Source organism: Mobula hypostoma, chromosome 4 (assembly GCF_963921235.1).
Source record: "Mobula hypostoma chromosome 4, sMobHyp1.1, whole genome shotgun sequence".
Classification (NCBI taxonomy): domain Eukaryota; kingdom Metazoa; phylum Chordata; class Chondrichthyes; order Myliobatiformes; family Myliobatidae; genus Mobula; species Mobula hypostoma.
In genome coordinates this window covers 95591382-95613342 of record NC_086100.1, presented here as the reverse complement: position 1 = coordinate 95613342, position 21961 = coordinate 95591382, and the positions used below count along the sequence as shown (strand labels likewise).

The 21961-nt window shown below is 52.9% G+C and overlaps 1 protein-coding gene across 2 annotated transcripts in view; it reads right to left on the bottom strand.

The window, feature by feature from the left end:
• Nucleotides 1-21961, bottom strand: part of LOC134345475 (LIM and senescent cell antigen-like-containing domain protein 1) — a 291120-nt gene that overhangs the window by 145583 nt on the left and 123576 nt on the right. The window lies entirely within an intron of this gene.

Here is a 21961-nt window from a genome sequence, read left to right as displayed (position 1 = left end):
GAACGTAATTCTGACGTTCCCCCTGTACATTGTTCCAATCTCCTTCAAATTAACCCCCTTGTACCAGCCATTTCCACTCTGGGAGAAAGGCTCTAGCTACCCACAATCAATGCCTCTTCTCATCTTCTACACCTCTATCAGACCTTGGTCAGTTTCATTGCAGTCATAAGTATGTCCTCAAATTAGTAGTAATGCCGTCATCCGTATGCAGAAATCCATATACCGCAGTGCAGCATGATGGACTGTGATCATAGGCTGTCAGTCCTGATGTGAGCAAATTGATTGGATATTAATGAGTTGTTCCCTTTAATCCAGCATGGTTCTGGTCCTCTGTCCCAGCTTTCAGCTTGGCCTGGGCTGGACCTAATAGATGTTTGCAGAACCATCTGAACAGCCCTGCCAGTCTTGGGTCACTGACAACCTTCTCTGATCTAACATCCTGTTACTGGTACTTAAAACACAGAGACCAATGGATCTGGGAACTTGAAAAAATGTCCCCCATTAGTTCACTGGTGTGTCCGACACCACTGGATCCAGTAACTGCCCAAGCTAGATGGAGATCAGGATCATCGAATCTCACCTGTCCTTTGACCGGTCAATGAGGAAGATGACAACAGTCTCCGTTAGACTTCATGCTGCTTAAAATACACCAGTGCTGTTTAGTCTTCATACAACATGCAACAACTCAAAAGGACATCTCACTGGCACTCCGTGAGAACAACAACGCACCACCAGTGCTCCATCACAGCCTCACCAACCCGCCATCTCCCTAAAATACCCCCCCAGACACCAACACTCCCCCTAACATACTATCACACTGCTCTGCAAAACCCCACACCAACACTCCATCAAAACATTCCCAAACATACCCCACAAACACTATATCACACCCCAAAACAACAACACCACCAACACACAATCAATCCCCTCCCAAACACACCCTACACTAACACTCCATCACACCCCACCACAACACCCTACACCAACACTCCATCACACCGCTCCCCAACACCCGACACCAACACTCCATCACACTACTCCACAACACACTACACCAACACTCCATCACACTCCTCCCCAACACCCTACACCAACACTCCATCACACCCCACCACAACACCCTACACCAACACACCACCACACTCCTCCACAATCCCCAACACCAACACACCAACACTCCATCACACCCCACCACAACACCCTACACCAACACTCCATCACACTCCTCCCCAACAACCTACACCAACACTGCATCACACTCCTCCCCAACACACTACACCAACACTCCATCACATTTCTCCCCAACAGCCTACACCAACACACCATCACACTCGTCCCGAACACCCTACACCAACACTGCATCACACTCCTCCCCAACAGTCAATCGCACTCCTCCCCAACACGATACACCAACACTCCATCACACTTCTCCCCAACCCCCTACACCAACACTCCATCACACTCCTCCCAACACCCTACACCAACACTGCATCACACTCCTCCCCAACCCCCTACACCAACACTACATCACACTCCTCCACAACCTCCTACACCAACACTCCATCATACTCCTCCCCAGCACCCTACTCCAACACTCCATCACAAACCTCCCTAACAGCCTACACCAACACACCATCACAATCCTCCCCAAAACCCTACACCAACATTCCATCACACTCCTCCCCAACAACCTACACTAACACATCATCACACTCCTTCCCAACAAACTACACCAGCACTCCATCACACTCCTCACCAGCACCCTACACCAACAGTCCATCACAACCCTCCCCAACATCCCACACCATCACACCCACTCCAACGTCCCACACCCAAACTGCACGCACCCCTCCCAAGCTACCCACAACACACTATTACACCCCTCACCAAACCACCCTACACCTACAATCCTTCAACCCCAACACTCCAAATCAACCCTCCCCAACAATATCCACCAACTGTGCACCACAGCCGTCCCCATCTCCCTATACTAACACTCCATCACACTCCTCCCCAACCCCCTACAACACTGCATCACACTCCTCCCCAATACCCTGCACCAACACTCCATCACTCTCCACCACAACACTCCATCACACTACTCCCAAACACACCATCACACTCCTACGCAACACCCTACACCCAACACATCATCACACTACTGCCCAACACCGTACACCAACACTGCATCACACTCCTGCCCAACACTCAATCACACTCCTCCCCAACACCCTATACCAACACTCCATCATACTCCTCCCCAGCACCCTACTCCAACACTTCATCACAAACCTCCCTAACAACCTACACCAACACACCATCACAATCCTCCCCAAAACCCTACACCAACATTCCATCACACTCCTCCCCAACAACCTACAGTAACACATCATCACACTCCTTCCCAACAAACTACACCAGCACTCCATCACACTCCTCACCAGCACCCTACACCAACAGTCCATCACAACCCTCCCCAACATCCCACACCATCACACCCCACTCCAACGTCCCACACCCAAACTGCACGCACCCCTCCCAAGCTACGCACAACACACTGTTACACCCCTCACCAAACCACCCTACACCTACAATCCTTCAATCCCAAAACTCCAAATCAACCCTCCCCAACAACCTCCACCAAACGTGCACCACACCCGTCCCCATCTCCCTACACCAACACACCACCACACTCCTCCCCAACCCCATACAACAACACTGCATCACACTCCTCCCCAACAACCTACACCAACACTCCATCACTCTCCACCACAACACTCCATCACACTACTTGCCAACACACCATCACACTCCTGCGCAACACCCTACACCAACACAACATCACACTCCTCCACAACAACCAAAACAACTCTCCATCAAACTCCTCTCCAACACCCCACACCAACACACCAACACACCCCACCCCAACACCCGACATCACCACTGCATCACACTTCTCTTCAACACCCTACTCCAACAGACCATCACACTCCTCCCCAACAACCTACACTAACACGTCATCACACTCCTTCCCAACAACCTACACCAACACTCCATCACACTCCTCACCAGCACCCTACACCAATAGTCAATCACAACCCTCCCCAACACCCCACATCATCACACCCCACCCCAACGTCCCACACCCAAACAGCATGCACCCCTCCCAAGCTACCCACAACACACTATTACACCCCTCACCAAACCACCCTACACCTACAATCCTTCAACCCCAACACTCCAAATCAACCCTCCCCAACAGCCTCCACCAAACGTCCACCACATCCGTCCCCATCTCCCGACACCAACACTCCATCACACTCCTCCCCAACCCCCTGCAACAATACTGCATCACACTACTCCCCAACACACTACACCAACACTCCATCACTCTCCACCACAACACTCCATCACACTCCTCCACAACACTCCATCATACTCCTCCCCAACACCCTACACCAACACTCCATCACACTCCTCCCCAACCCCCTACAACAACACTGCATCACACTCCTCCCCAATACCCTACACCAACACGCATCACACTCCTCCCCTACACACTACACCAACACTCCATCACTCTCCACCACAACACTCCATCACACTACTCGCCAACACACCATCACACTCCTGCGCAACACCCTACACCAACACACCATCACACTCCTACACAACACTGCATCATACTCCTCCGCAACACCCTACACCAACACTCCATCACACTCCTCCCCAACACTCCATCACACTACTCCCCAACATCACACTCCTCCCCTACACACTACACCAACACTGCATCACACTCCTCCGCAACACACGACACCAACACTCCATCACACTCCTCCCCAACAACCTACACCAACACACCATCACACTCCTCCCCAATACCCTACACCAATATTCCATCACACTCCTCCCCAACACCCTTCATCAACACTCCATCACACTCCCCCACAACAACCAAAACAACACTCCATCAAACTCCTCCCCAACACCCCACACCAACACACCTCACCCCAACACCCGACATCACCACTGCATCACACTTCTCTTCAACACCCTACTCCAACAGACCATCACACTCCTCCGCAAAAACCTACACTAACACATCATCACACTCCTTCCCAACAAACTACACTTACACTCCATCACACTCCTCACCAGCACCCTACACCAATAGTCAATCACAACCCTCCCCAATACCCCACACCATCACACCCCACCCCAACGTCCCACACCCAAACTGCATGCACCCCTCCCAAGCTACCCACAACACACTATTACACCCCTTACCAAACAACCCTACACCTACAATCCTTCAACCCCAACACTCCATCACACTCCTCCCCAACACCCTACAACAACACTGCATCACACTCCTCCCCAATACCCTACACCAACACTCCATCACACCCCACCCCAACACCCGACATCAACACTGCATCACACTTCTCCCCAACACCCTACACCAACAGACCATCACAGTCCTCCCCAACAACCTACAGAAACACACCATCGCACTCCTTCCCAACACCCTACACCAACACTCCATCACACATCTCCCGAACAACGTACACCAACAGACCATCACACTCCTCCCCAACACCGTACACCAACACTGCATCACACTCCTGCCCAACAACCTACACCAACACACTCCTCCCCAACACCCTACACCAACACTCCAACACACTCCTCCCCAAGACTCCATCACACTCCTTCCCTACACCCTTCATCAACACTCCATCACACTCCCCCACAACAACCAAAACAACACTCCATCAAAATGCTCCCCAACACCCCACACCAACACACCTCACCCCAACACCCGACATCACCACTGCATCACACTTCTCTTCAACACCCTACTCCAACAGACCATCACACTCCTCCGCAATAACCTACACTAACAAATCATCACACTCCTTCCCAACAACCTACACTTACACTCCATCACACTCCTCACCACCACCCTACACCAATAGTCAATCACAACCCTCCCCAACACCCCACACCATCACACCCCACCCCAACGTCCCACACCCAAACTGCATGCACCCCTCCCAAGCTACGCACAACACACTGTTACACCCCTCACCAAACCACCCTACACCTACAATCCTTCAACCCCAACACTCCAAATCAACCCTCCCCAACAACCTCCACCAAACGTCCACCACATCCGTCCCCATCTCCCGACACCAACACTCCATCACACTCCTCCCCAACCCCCTGCAACAAAACTGCATCACACTCCTCCCCAACACACTACACCAACACTCCATCACTCTCCATCACAACACTCCATCACACTGCTCCACAACGCACCATCACACTCCTACGCAACACCCTACACCAACACTCCATCACACTCCTCCCCAACCCCCTACAACAACACTGCATCACACTCCTCCCCAATACCCTACGCCAACACGCATCACACTCCTCCCCTACACACTACACCAACACTCCATCACTCTCCACCACAACACACCATCACACTCCTGCGCAACACCCTACACCAACACACCATCACACTCCTACACAACACTGCATCATACTCCTCCGCAACACCCTACACCAGCACTCCATCACACTCCTCCCCAACACTCCATCACACTACTCCCCAACATCACACTCCTCCCCTACACACTACACCAACACTGCATCACACTCCTCCGCAACAAACGACACCAACACTCCATCACACTCCTCCCCAACAACCTACACCAACACACCATCACACTCCTCCCCAATACCCTACACCAATAGTCCATCACACTCCTCCCCAACACCCTTCATCAACACTCCATCACACTCCCCCACAACAACCAAAACAACACTCCATCAAACTACTCCCCAACACCCCACACCAACACACCTCACCCCAACACCCGACATCACCACTGCATCACACTTCTCTTCAACACCCTACTCCAACAGACCATCACACTCCTCCGCAAAAACCTACACTAACACTTCATCACACTCCTTCCCAACATCCTGCACCAACACTCCATCACACTCCTCCCCAACACCCTACACCAATAGTCAATCACAACCCTCCCCAACACCACACACCATCACACCCCACCCCAACGTCCCACACCAAAACTGCATACACCCCTCTCAAGCTACCCACAACACACTATCACACCCCTCACCAAACCACCCTACACCTACAATCCTTCAACCCCAACACTCCATCACACTCCTCCCCACCCTACAACAACACTGCATCACACTCCTCCCCAATACCCTACACCAACACTCCATCACACCCCACCCCAACACCCGACATCAACACTGCATCACACTTCTCCCCAACACCCTACACCAACAGACCATCACAGACCTCCCCAACAACCTACAGAAACACACCATCGCACTCCTTCCCAACACCCTACACCAACACTCCATCACACATCTCCCAAACAACGTACACCAACAGACCATCACACTCCTCCCCAACACCGTACACCAACACTGCATCACACTCCTGCCCAACAACCTACACCAACACACTCCTCCCCAACACCCTACACCAACACTCCAACACACTCCTCCCCAAGACTCCATCACACTCCTTCCCTACACCCTTCATCAACACTCCATCACACTCCCCCACAACAACCAAAACAACACTCCATCAAAATGCTCCCCAACACCCCACACCAACACACCTCACCCCAACACCCGACATCACCACTGCATCACACTTCTCTTCAACACCCTACTCCAACAGACCATCACACTCCTCCCCAACACCGTACACCAACACTGCATCACACTCCTGCCCAACAACCTACACCAACACACTCCTCCCCAACACCCTACACCAACACTCCAACACACTCCTCCCCAAGACTCCATCACACTCCTTCCCTACACCCTACACCAACACCGCATCACACTCCTCCCCAACACACGACACCAACACTCCATCACACTCCTCCCCAACAACCTACACCAACACACCATCACACTCCTTCCCAACAACCTCCACCAACCGTGCACCACACCCATCCCCATCTCCCTACACCAACACTCCATCATACTCCTCCCCAACCCCCTACACCAACACGGCATCACACTCCTCCCCAACACCCTACACCAACACTCCATCACTCTCCACCACAACACTCCATCACACTACTCGCCAACACACCATCACACTCCTGCGCAACACCCTACACCAACACACCATCACACTCCTACACAACACTGCATCATACTCCTCCGCAACACCCTACACCAACACTCCATCACACTCCTCCCCAACACTCCATCACACTACTCCCCAACATCACACTCCTCCCCTACACACTACACCAACACTGCATCACACTCCTCCGCAACACACGACACCAACACTCCATCACACTCCTCCCCAACAACCTACACCAACACACCATCACACTCCTCCCCAATACCCTACACCAATATTCCATCACACTCCTCCCCAACACCCTTCATCAACACTCCATCACACTCCCCCACAACAACCAAAACAACACTCCATCAAACTCCTCCCCAACACCCCACACCAACACACCTCACCCCAACACCCGACATCACCACTGCATCACACTTCTCTTCAACACCCTACTCCAACAGACCATCACACTCCTCCGCAAAAACCTACACTAACACATCATCACACTCCTTCCCAACAACCTACACTTACACTCCATCACACTCCTCACCAGCACCCTACACCAATAGTCAATCACAACCCTCCCCAATACCCCACACCATCACACCCCACCCCAACGTCCCACACCAAAACTGCATACACCCCTCTCAAGCTACCCACAACACACTATCACACCCCTCACCAAAACACCCTACACCTACAATCCTTCAACCCCAACACTCCATCACACTCCTCCCCAACACCCTACAACAACACTGCATCACACTCCTCCCCAATACCCTACACCAACACTCCATCACACCCCACCCCAACACCCGACATCAACACTGCATCACACTTCTCCCCAACACCCTACACCAACACACCATCACACTCCTCCCCAACAACCTACACCAACACACCATCACACTCCTTCCCAACACCCTACACCAACACTCCATCACACATCTCCCGAACAACGTACACCAACAGACCATCACACTCCTCCCCAACACCGTACACCAACACTGCATCACACTCCTCCCCAACAACCTACACCAACACTCCATCACACTCCTCCCCAACACCCTACACCAACACTCCATCACACTCCTCCCCAAGACTCCATCACACTCCTTCCCTACACCCTTCATCAACACTCCATCACACTCCCCCACAACAACCAAAACAACACTCCATCAAAATGCTCCCCAACACCCCACACCAACACACCTCACCCCAACACCCGACATCACCACTGCATCACACTTCTCTTCAACACCCTACTCCAACAGACCATCACACTCCTCCGCAATAACCTACACTAACAAATCATCACACTCCTTCCCAACAACCTACACTTACACTCCATCACACTCCTCCCCAACAACCTACACCAACACTCCAACACACTCCTCCCCAAGACTCCATCACACTCCTTCCCTACACCCTACACCAACACCGCATCACACTCCTCCCCAACACACGACACCAACACTCCATCACACTCCTCCCCAACAACCTACACCAACACACCATCACACTCCTTCCCAACAACCTCCACCAACCGTGCACCACACCCGTCCCCATCTCCCTACACCAACACTCCATCATACTCCTCCCCAACCCCCTACACCAACACGGCATCACACTCCTCCCCAACACCCTACACCAACACTCCATCACTCTCCACCACAACACTCCTTCACACTACTCGCCAACACACAATCACACTCCTGCGCAACACCCTACACCAACACACCATCACACTCCTCCACAACACTCCATCACACTCCTCCCCAACACTCCATCACACTACTCCACAACATCACACTCCTCCCCTACACACTACACCAACACTGCATCACACTCCGCAACATACGACACCAACAGACCATCACTCTCCACCACAACACTCCATCACACTACTCCCCAACACACCATCACACTCCTACGCAACACCCTACACCCAACACATCATCACACTCCTCCACAACACTCCATCATACTCCTCCCCAACACCCTACACCAACACTCCATCACACTCCTCCCCAACACACCACACCAACACACCATCACACCCCACCCCAACACCCGACATCAACACTGCATCACACTTCTCCACAACACCCTACACTAACAGACCATCACACTCCTCCCCAACAACCTACAGAAACACACCATCACACTCCTCCCCAACACTCTACACCAACACTCCATCACACATCTCCCGAACAACGTACACCAACACACCATCACACTACTGCCCAACACCGTACACCAACACTGCATCACACTCCTGCCCAACACTCAATCACACTCCTCCCCAACACCCTATACCAACACTCCATCATACTCCTCCCCAGCACCCTACTCCAACACTTCATCACAAACCTCCCTAACAACCTACACCAACACACTATCACAATCCTCCCCAAAACCCTACACCAACATTCCATCACACTCCTCCCCAACAACCTACACTAACACATCATCACACTCCTTCCCAACAAACTACACCAGCACTCCATCACACTCCTCACCAGCACCCTACACCAACAGTCCATCACAACCCTCCCCAACATCCCACACCATCACACCCCACTCCAACGTCCCACACCCAAACTGCACGCACCCCTTCCAAGCGACCCACAACACACTATTACACCCCTCACCAAACCACCCTACACCTACAATCCTTCAACCCCAACACTCCAAATCAACCCTCCCCAACAATATCCACCAACAGTGCACCACAGCCGTCCCCATCTCCCTACACTAACACTCCATCACACTCCTCCCCAACCCCCTACAACACTGCATCACACTCCTCCCCAATACCCTACACCAACACTCCATCACTCTCCACCACAACACTCCATCACACTACTCCCAAACACACCATCACACTCCTACGCAACACCCTACACCCAACACATCATCACACTCCTCCACAACACTCCATCATACTCCTCCCCAACACCCTACACCAACACTCCATCACACTACTGCCCAACACCCTACACCAACACTGCATCACACTCCTCCCCAACACTTAATCGCACACCTCCCCAACACCCTATACCAACACTCCATCACACTCCTCCCCTACACCCTACACCAACACTCCATCACAAACCTCCCCAACAACCTACACCAACACACCATCACAATCCTCCCCAAAACCCTACACCAACATTCCATCACACTCCTCCCCAACAACCTACACTAACACATCATCACACTCCTTCCCAACAAACTACACCAGCACTCCATCACACTCCTCACCAGCAGCCTACACCAACAGTCCATCACAACCCTCCCCAACATCCCACACCATCACACCCCACTCCAACGTCCCACACCCAAACTGCACGCACCCCTCCCAAGCTACGCACAACACACTGTTACACCCCTCACCAAACCACCCTACACCTACAATCCTTCAATCCCAAAACTCCAAATCAACCCTCCCCAACAACCTCCACCAACAGTGCACCACACCCGTCCCCATCTCCCTACACCAACACTCCATCACACTCCTCCCCAACACCCTACACCAACACACCATCACACTCCTCCCCAACAACCTATACCAACACTCCATCACTCTCCACCACAACACTCCATCACACTACTCGCCAACACACCATCACACTCCTCCCCAACACCCTACACCAACACACCATCACACTCCTCCACAACACTCCATCATACTCCTCCCCAACACCCTACACCAACACTCCATCACACTCCTCCCCAACACTCTATCACACTACTCCCCAACATCACACTCCTCCCCTACACACTACACCAACACTGCATCACACTCCTCCGCAACACACAACACCAACAGACCATCACTCTCCACTACAACACTCCATCACACTACTCCCCAACACACCATCACACTCCTACGCAACACCCTACACCAACAGTCCATCACAGTCCTCCACAACACGCCATCACACTCCTCCCCAACAACCTACACAAATATTCCATCACACTCATCCTCAACACCCTACATCAACACTCCATCACACTCCCCCCAACACCCAACACCAACACTCCATCACACTCCTCCCCAACACCCTACATCAACACTCCATCACAACCCTCCCCAACACCCCACACCATCACACCCCACCCCAATGTCCCACACCAAAACTGCATACACCCCTCCCAAGCTACCCACAACACACTATCACACCCCTCACCAAAACACCCTACACCTACAATCCTTCAACTCCCAACACTCCAAATCAACCCTCCCCAACAACCTCCACCAACCATGCAGCACACCCGTCCCCATCTCCCTACACCAACACGCCATCACACTCCTCCCCAACACCCTACACCAACACTGCATCACAGTCCTCCCCAACACTCAATCGCACTCCTCCCCAACACTGCATCACACTCCTCCCCTACACCCAACACCAACACACCATCACACTCCTCCCCAACAACCTACACCAACACGCCATCACACCCCTCCCCAACACCCTACACCAATACTCCATCACACTCCTCCCCAACAACCTACACCAACACACCTTCATACGCTTCCCCAAAACCCAACAACACTCCATCACACCCCACCACAATACTCCATCATACTCCTCCCCAACACCCTACACCAAAACTCCATCACACTCCTCCCCAACACACTACACCAACAATCCATCACACTCCTACACAACACACCAGCATACTCCTCCCCTACACCGAACACCAACACACCATCACACTCCTCCCCAACAACCTACACCAACACACCATCACACTCCTCCCCAGCAACCCTACACCAATACTCCATCAAACTCCTCCCCAACACAATACAACAACACACCATCACACCCCACCCCAACACCCGACATCAACAGTGCATCACACTTCTCCCCAACACCCAACACCAACACACCATCACACTCCTACCCAACAACCAGGACAAACACACCATCACACTCCTCCCCAACAACCTACACCAACACACTATCACACTGCTCCCCGAAACCCTACACCAACACTGCATCACACTCCTCCCCAACACTCAATCACACTCCTCCCCAACACTGCATCACGCTCCTCCACTACACCCAACACCAACACACAATCACACTCCTCCCCAACAACCTACACCAACACACCTTCACACTCTTCCCCAAAACCCAACAACACTCCATCACACCCCACCACAACACTCCATCATACTCCTCCCCAACACCCAACACCAACACTCCATCACACTCCTCCCCAACACACTACACCAACAATCCATCACACTCCTACACAACAGACCAGCATACTCCTCCCCTACACCAAACACCAACACACCATCACACTCCTCCCCAGCAACCCTACACCAATACTCCATCAAACTCCTCCCCAACACCGTACATCAACACTCCATCACACTCCACCCCATCACCCAACACCAACACAGCATTACACTCCTACCCAACAACCTGCACAAACACACCATCACACTCCTCCGCAACACTCAATCGCACACCTCCCCAACACTGCATCACACTCCTCCCCTACAGCCAACACCAACACACCATCACACTCCTCCCCAACAACCTACACCAACACGCCATCACACCCCTCCCCAACACCCTACACCAATACTCCATCACACTCCTCCCCAACACCCCACACCAACACACCATCACACCCCACCCCAACACCCGACATCAACAGTGCATCACACTTCTCCCCAACACCCAACACCAACACACCATCACACTCCTCCCCAACAACCTACACCAACACACCATCACACTCCTCCCCAACAACCTACACCAACACACCATCACACTGCTCCCCGACACCCTACACCAACACTGCATCACACTCCTCCCCAACACTCAATCGCACTCCTCCCCAACACTGCATCACACTCCTCCCCTACACCCAACACCAACACACCATCACACTCCTCCCCAACAACCTACACCAACACACCATCACACTCCTCCCCAACACCCTACACCAACACTCCATCACACTCCTCCCCAACACCCTACACCAACACTCCATCACACTCCTCCCCAACACCCTACACCAAAACTCCATCACACTCCTCCCCAACACACTACACCAACAATCCATCACACTCCGACACAAAACACCAGCATACTCCTCCCCTACACCAAACACCAACACACCATCACACTCCTCCCCAACAACCTACACCAACACACCATCACACTCCTCCCCAGCAACCCTACACCAATACTCCATCAAACTCCTCCCCAACACCCTACATCAACACTCCATCACACTCCACCCCATCACCCTACACTAAAATTCCATCACACTCCCCCCAACACCCAACATCAGCACTCCATCACACTCCTCCCCAACACACTACAACAACACACCATCAAACTACCCCGCAACACCCATCAACAACATTCCATCACACTCCTCCCCAACACCCCACACCAACACACCATCACACCCCACCCCAACACCCGACATCAACAGTGCATCACACTTCTCCCCAACACCCAACACCAACACACCATCACACTCCTCCCCAACAACCTACACCAACACACCATCACACTGCTCCACGACACCCTACACCAACACTGCATCACACTCCTCCCCAACACTCAATCGCACTCCTACCCAACACTGCATCACACTCCTCCCCTACACCCAACACCAACACACCATCACACTCCTCCCCAACAACCTACACCAACACACCTTCATACGCTTCCCCAAAACCCAACAACACTCCATCACACCCCACCACAATACTCCATCATACTCCTCCCCAACACCCTACACCAAAACTCCATCACACTCCTCCCCAACACACTACACCAACAATCCATCACACTCCGACACAACACACCAGCATACTCCTCCCCTACACCAAACACCAACACACCATCACACTCCTCCCCAACAACCTACACCAACACACCATCACACTCCTCCCCAACACCCTACACCAATACTCCATCACACTCCTCCCCAACACCCTACACCAACACTCCATCACACTCCTCCCCAACACCCTACACCAACACTCCATCACACTCCTCCCCAACACCCTACACCAACACTCCATCACACTCCTCCCCAACACACTACAACAACACACCATCAAACTACCCCGCAACAACCATCAACAACACTCCATCACACTCCTCCCCAACACCCCACACTAACACACCATCACACCCCACACCAACTCCCGACATCAACAGTGCATCACACTTCTCCCCAACAACCTGCACAAACACACCATCACACTCCTCCCCAACAACCTACACCAACACACCATCACACTGCTCCCCGACACCCTACACGAACACTGAATCACACTCCTCCCCAACACTCAATCGCACTCCTCCCCAACACTGCATCACGCTCCTCCCCTACACCCAACACCAACACACCATCACACTCCAGCCCAACAACCTACACCAACACACCTTCACACTCTTCCCCAACACACTACACCAACAATCCATCACACTCCTACACAACACACCAGCATACTCATCCCCTACACTGAACACCAACACACCATCACACTCCTCCCCAACACCCAACACCAACACTCCATCACACACTCCCCAACACACTACACCAACAATCCATCACACTCCTACACAACAGACCAGCATACTCCTCCCCTACACCGAACACCAACACACCATCACACTCCTCACCAGCAACCCTACACCAATACTCCATCAAACTCCTCCGCAACACTCAATCGCACACCTCCCCAACACTGAATCACACTCCTCCCCTACAGCCAACACCAACACACCATCACACTCCTCCCCAGCAACCCTACACCAATACTCCATCACACTCCTCCCCAACACCCTACACCAACACTCCATCATACTCCCCCGCAACACCCAACACCAACACTCCATCACACTCCTCCCCAACACGCTACAACAACACACCATCACACTACCCCGCAACACCCATCAACAACGCTCCATCACACTCCTCCCCAACACCCCACACCAACACACCATCATGCCCCATCCCAACAGCCGACATCAACAGTGCATCACACTTCTCCCCAACACCCAACACCAACAGACCATCACACTCCTACCCAACAACCTGCACAAACACACCATCACATTCCTCCCCAACACTCAATTGCACACCTACCCAACACTGCATCACACTCCTCCCCTACAGCCAACACCAACACACCATCACACTCCTCCCCAACAACCTACACCAATACTCCATCACACTCCTCCCCAACACCCGACATCAACGTTGCATCACACTTCTCCCCAACACCCAACACCAACACACCATCACACCCCTACCCAACAACCTGCACAAACACACCATCAAACTCCTCCCCAACAACCTACACCAACACACCATCACACTGCTCCCCGACACCCTACACCAACACTGCATCACACTCCTCCCCAACACTCAATCGCACTCCTCCCCAACACTCCATCACGCTCCTCCCCTACACTCAGCACCAACACACTATCATACTCCTCCCCAACAACCTACAACAACATGCCATCACACCCCTCCCCAACACCCTACACCAATACTCCATCACACTCCTCCCCAACAACCTACACCAACACAGCATTACACTCCTCCCCAACACTCAATCACACACCTCCCCAACACCCTATACCAACACTCCATCACTTTCCTCCCCAAAACTTAATCACCCCGCCAACACTGCATCACACTCCTCCCCAACACCCTACACCAACACTCCATCACACTCCTCCCCTGCACCCAACACCAACACTCCATCACCCTCCTCCCAAACACTCGATCATACTCCGCCCCACACCCAACACCAACACAGCATTACACTCCTACCCAACAACCTGCACAAACACACCATCACACTCCTCCGCAACACTCAATCTCACACCTCCCCAACACTACATCACACTCCTCCCCTACAGACAACACCAACACACCATCACACTCCTACCCAACAACCAGGACAAACACACCATCACACTCCTCCCCAACAACCTACACCAACACACCATCACACTGCTCCCCGACACCCTACACCAACACTGCATCACACTCCTCCCCAACACTCAATCGCACTCCTCCCCAACACTGCATCACACTCCTCCCCAACACCAAACACCAACACACCATCACACTCCTCCCCAACACCCTACACCAACACTCCATCACACTCCTCCACAACACCCTACACCAACACTCCATCACACTCCTCCCCAACAACCTACACCAACACTCCATCACACTCCTCCCCAACACCCTACACCAACACTCCATCACACTCCTCCCCAACACCTACACCAACACTCCATCAAACTCCTCCCCAACACCCTACACCAACACTCCATCACACTCCTCCCCAACACCCTACACCAACACACCATCACACTCCTCCCCAACACCCTACACCAACACTCCATCACACCCCTCCCCAACACCCTACACCAATACTCCATCACACTCCTCCCCAACAACCTACACCAACAAACCTTCATACGCTTCCCCAAAACCCAACAACACTCCATCACACCCCACCACAATACTCTATCATACTCCTCCCCAACACGCTACACCAAAACTCCATCACACTCCTCCCCAACACCCCACACCAACACACCATCACACTCCTCCCCAACACCCTACACCAACACTCCATCACACTCCTCCCCAACACCCTACACCAACACACCATCACACTCCTACCCAACAACCAGGACAAACACACCATCACACTCCTCCCCAACATCCTACACCAACACACCATCACACTGCTCCCCGACACCCTACACCAACACTCCATCACACTCCTCCCCAACACTCAATCACACTCCTCCCCAACACCCAACACCAACACACCATCACACTCCTCCCCAACAACCTACACCAACACGCCATCACACTCCTCCCCAACACCCTACACCAATACTCCATCACACTCCTCCCCAACAACCTACACCAACACACCTTCATACGCTTCCCCAAAACCCAACAATACTCCATCACACCCCACCACAATACTCCATCATACTCCTCCCCAACACCCTACACCAAAACTCCATCACACTCCTCCCCAACACACTACACCAACAATCCATCACACTCCTACAGAACACACCAGCATACTCCTCCCCTACACCGAACACCAACACACCATCACACTCCTACCCAACAACCTACACCAACACTGCATCACACTGCTCCCCGACACTCAATCGCACTCCTCCCCAACACTCCATCACGCTCCTCCCCTACACTCAGCACCAACACACTATCATACTCCTCCCCAACAACCTACAACAACACTCCATCACACTCCTCCCCAACACCCTACACCAACACTCCATCACACTCCTCCCCAACAACCTACACCAACACAGCATTACACTCCTCCCCAACACTCAATCACACTCCTCCCCAACACCCTACACCAACACTCCATCACTTTCCTCCCCAAAACTTAATCACCCCGCCAACACTGCATCACACTCCTCCCCAACACCCTACACCAACACTCCATCACACTCCTCCCCTGCACCCAACACCAACACTCCATCACCCTCCTCCCAAACACTCGATCATACTCCGCCCCACACCCAACACCAACACAGCATTACACTCCTACCCAACAACCTGCACAAACACACCATCACACTCCTCCGCAACACTCAATCTCACACCTCCCCAACACTACATCACACTCCTCCCCTACAGCCAACACCAACACACCATCACACTCCTACCCAACAACCTACACAAACACACCATCACACTCCTCCCCAACAACCTACACCAACACACCATCACACTCCTCCCCGACACCCTACACCAACACTCCATCACACTCCTCCCCAACACTCCATCGCACTCCTCCCCAGCACTCCATCACACTCCTCCCCAACACCCTACACCAACACACCATCACACTCCTCCCCACCAACCTACACCAACACGCCATCACACCCCTCCACAACACCCTACACCAATACTCCATCACACTCTTCCCCAACAACCGACACCAACACACCTTCATACGCTTCCCCAAAACCCAACAATACTCCATCACACCTCACCACAATACTCCATCATACTCCTCCCCAACACCCTACACCAAAACTCCATCACACTCCTCCCCAACAACCTACACCAACACACCATCACACTCCTCCCCAACAACCTACACCAACACTCCATCACACCCCTCCCCAACACCCTACACCAACACTCCATCACACTCCTCCCCAACAAACTATACCAACAAACCTTCATACGCTTCCCCAAAACCCAACAACACTCCATCACACCCCACCACAATACTCTATCATACTCCTCCCCAACACGCTACACCAAAACTCCATCACACTCCTCCCCAACACCCCACACCAACACACCATCACACCCCACCCCAACACCCGACATCAACAGTGCATCACACTTCTCCCCAACACCCAACACCAACACACCATCACACTCCTACCCAACAACCAGGACAAACACACCATCACACTCCTCCCCAACAACCTACACCAACACACCATCACACTGCTCCCCGACACCCTACACCAACACTGCATCACACTCCTCCCCAACACTCAATCGCACTCCTCCCCTACACCCAACACCAACACACCATCACACTCCTCCCCAACAACCTACACCAACACGCCATCACACCCCTCCCCAACACCCTACACCAATACTCCATCACACTCCTCCCCAACAACCTACACCAACACACCTTCATACGCTTCCCCAAAACCCAACAATACTCCATCACACCCCACCACAATACTCCATCATACTCCTCCCCAACACCCTACACCAAAACTCCATCACACTCCTCCCCAACACACTACACCAACAATCCATCACACTCCTACAGAACACACCAGCATACTCCTCCCCTACACCGAACACCAACACACCATCACACTCCTACCCAACAACCTACACCAACACACCATCACACTGCTCCCCGACACCCTACACCAACACTGCATCACACTCCTCCCCAACACTCAATCGCACTCCTCCCCAACACTGCATCACGCTCCTCTCCTACACCCAGCACCAACACACCATCACACTCCTCCCCAGCATCCTAAACAAATACTCCATCACACTCCTCCCCAACACACTACACCAACAATCCATCACACTCCTACACAACACACCAGCATACTCCACCCCTACACCGAACACCAACACACCATCACACTCCTCCCCAACAACCTCCACCAACACACCATCACACTCCTCCCCTACAACCTACACCAACACGCCATCACACTCCTCCCCAACACCCTACACCAACACTCCATCACACTCCTCCCCAACACCCTACACCAACACACCATCACACTCCTCCCCAACACCTACACCAACACTCCATCAAACTCCTCCCCAACACCTACACCAACACTCCATCATACTCCTCCCCAACACCCTACACCAAAACTCCATCACACTCCTGCCCAACACACTACACCAACAATCCATCACACTCCTACACATCACACCAGCATACTCATCCCCGACACCGAACACCAACACACAAACACTCCTCCCCAATAACCTACACCAACACACCTTCATACGCTTCCCCAAAACCCAACAATACTCCATCACACCCCACCACAATACTCCATCATACTCCTCCCCAACACGCTACACCAAAACTCCATCACACTCCTCCCCAACACACTACACCAACAATCCATCACACTCCTACAGAACACACCAGCATACTCCTCCCCTACACCGATCACCAACACACCATCACACTCCTACCCAACAACCTACACCAACACACCATCACACTGCTCCCCGACACCCTACACCAACACTGCATCACACTCCTCCCCAACACTCAATCGCACTCCTCCCCAACACTGCATCACGCTCCTCTCCTACACCCAGCACCAACACACCATCACACTCCTCCCCAGCACCCTAAACAAATACTCCATCACACTCCTCCCCAACACACTACACCAACAATCCATCACACTCCTACACAACACACCAGCATACTCCACCCCTACACCGAACACCAACACACCATCACACTCCTCCCCAACACCCTACACCAACACACCATCACACTCCTCCCCAACAACCTACACCAACACTCCATCACACTCCTCCCCAACACCCTACACCAACACTCCATCACACTCCTCCCCAACACCCTACACCAACACTCCATCACACTCCTCCCCAACACCTACACCAACACTCCATCACACTCCTCCCCAGCACTCCATCACACTCCTCCACAACACCCGACACCAACACTCCATCACACTCCTGCCCAACACACTACACCAACAATCCATCACAATCCTACACAACACACCAGCATACTCATCCCCGACACCGAACACCAACACACAATCACACTCCTCCCCAACACCCTACACCAACACACCATCACACTCCTCCCCAACACCCTACACCAACACTCCATCACACTCCTCCCCAACACCCTACACCAACACACCATCACACTCCTCCCCAACAACGAACACCAACACACCATCACACTCCTCCCCAACAACCTACACCAACACGCCATCACACTGCTCCCCAACACCCTACACCAATACTCCATCACACTCCTCCCCAACACCCCACACCAACACACCACCACACCACCACACCCCACCCCAACACCCGACATCAACAGTGCATCACACTTCTCCCCAACACCCAACACCAACACACCATCACACTCCTACCCAACAACCAGGACAAACACACCATCACACTCCTCCCCAACAACCTACACCAACACACCATCACACTGCTCCCCGACACCCTACACCAACACTGCATCACACTCCTCCCCAACACTCAATCGCACTCCTCCCCTACAGCCAACACCAACACACCATCACACTATGCCCCAACACCCTACACCAACACACCATCACACTCCTCCCCAACACCCTACACCAACACTCCATCACACTCCTCCCCAACACCCTACACCAACACTCCATCACACTCCTCCCCAACACCCTACACCAACACTCCATCACACTCCTCCCCAACACACTACACCAACACTCCATCACACTCCTCCCCAACACACCATCACACTCCTCCCCAACACCCAACACACACTCCTCCCCAACAACCTACACCAACACACCATCACACTCCTCCCCAACACCCTACACCAACACTCCATCAAACTCCTCCCCAAAACACTACACAAACACACTATGACACTCCTCCCCAACAACCAACACCAACACACCATCACACTCCTCCCCAGCACCCTACACCAACACTCCATCACACTCCTCCCCAACACCCTACACCAACACTCCATCACACTCCTCCCCAACACCCTACACCAACACACCATCACACTCCTCCCCAACACCCTACACCAACACTCCATCACACTCCTCCCCAACACCCAACACCAACACACCATCACACTCCTACCCAACAACCAGGACAAACACACCATCACACTCCTCCCCAACAACCTACACCAACACACCATCACACTGCTCCCCGACACCCTACGACACCCATCACACCAACACTGCATCACACTCCTCCCCAACACCCAACACCAACACACCATCACACTCCTCCCCAACACCCTACACCAACACACCATCACACTCCTCCCCAACACCCTACACCAACACTCCATCACACTCCTCCCCAACACCCTACACCAACACTCCATCACACTCCTCCCCAACACCCTACACCAACACACCATCACACTCCTCCCCAACACCCTACACCAACACTCCATCACACTCCTCCCCAACACCCTAC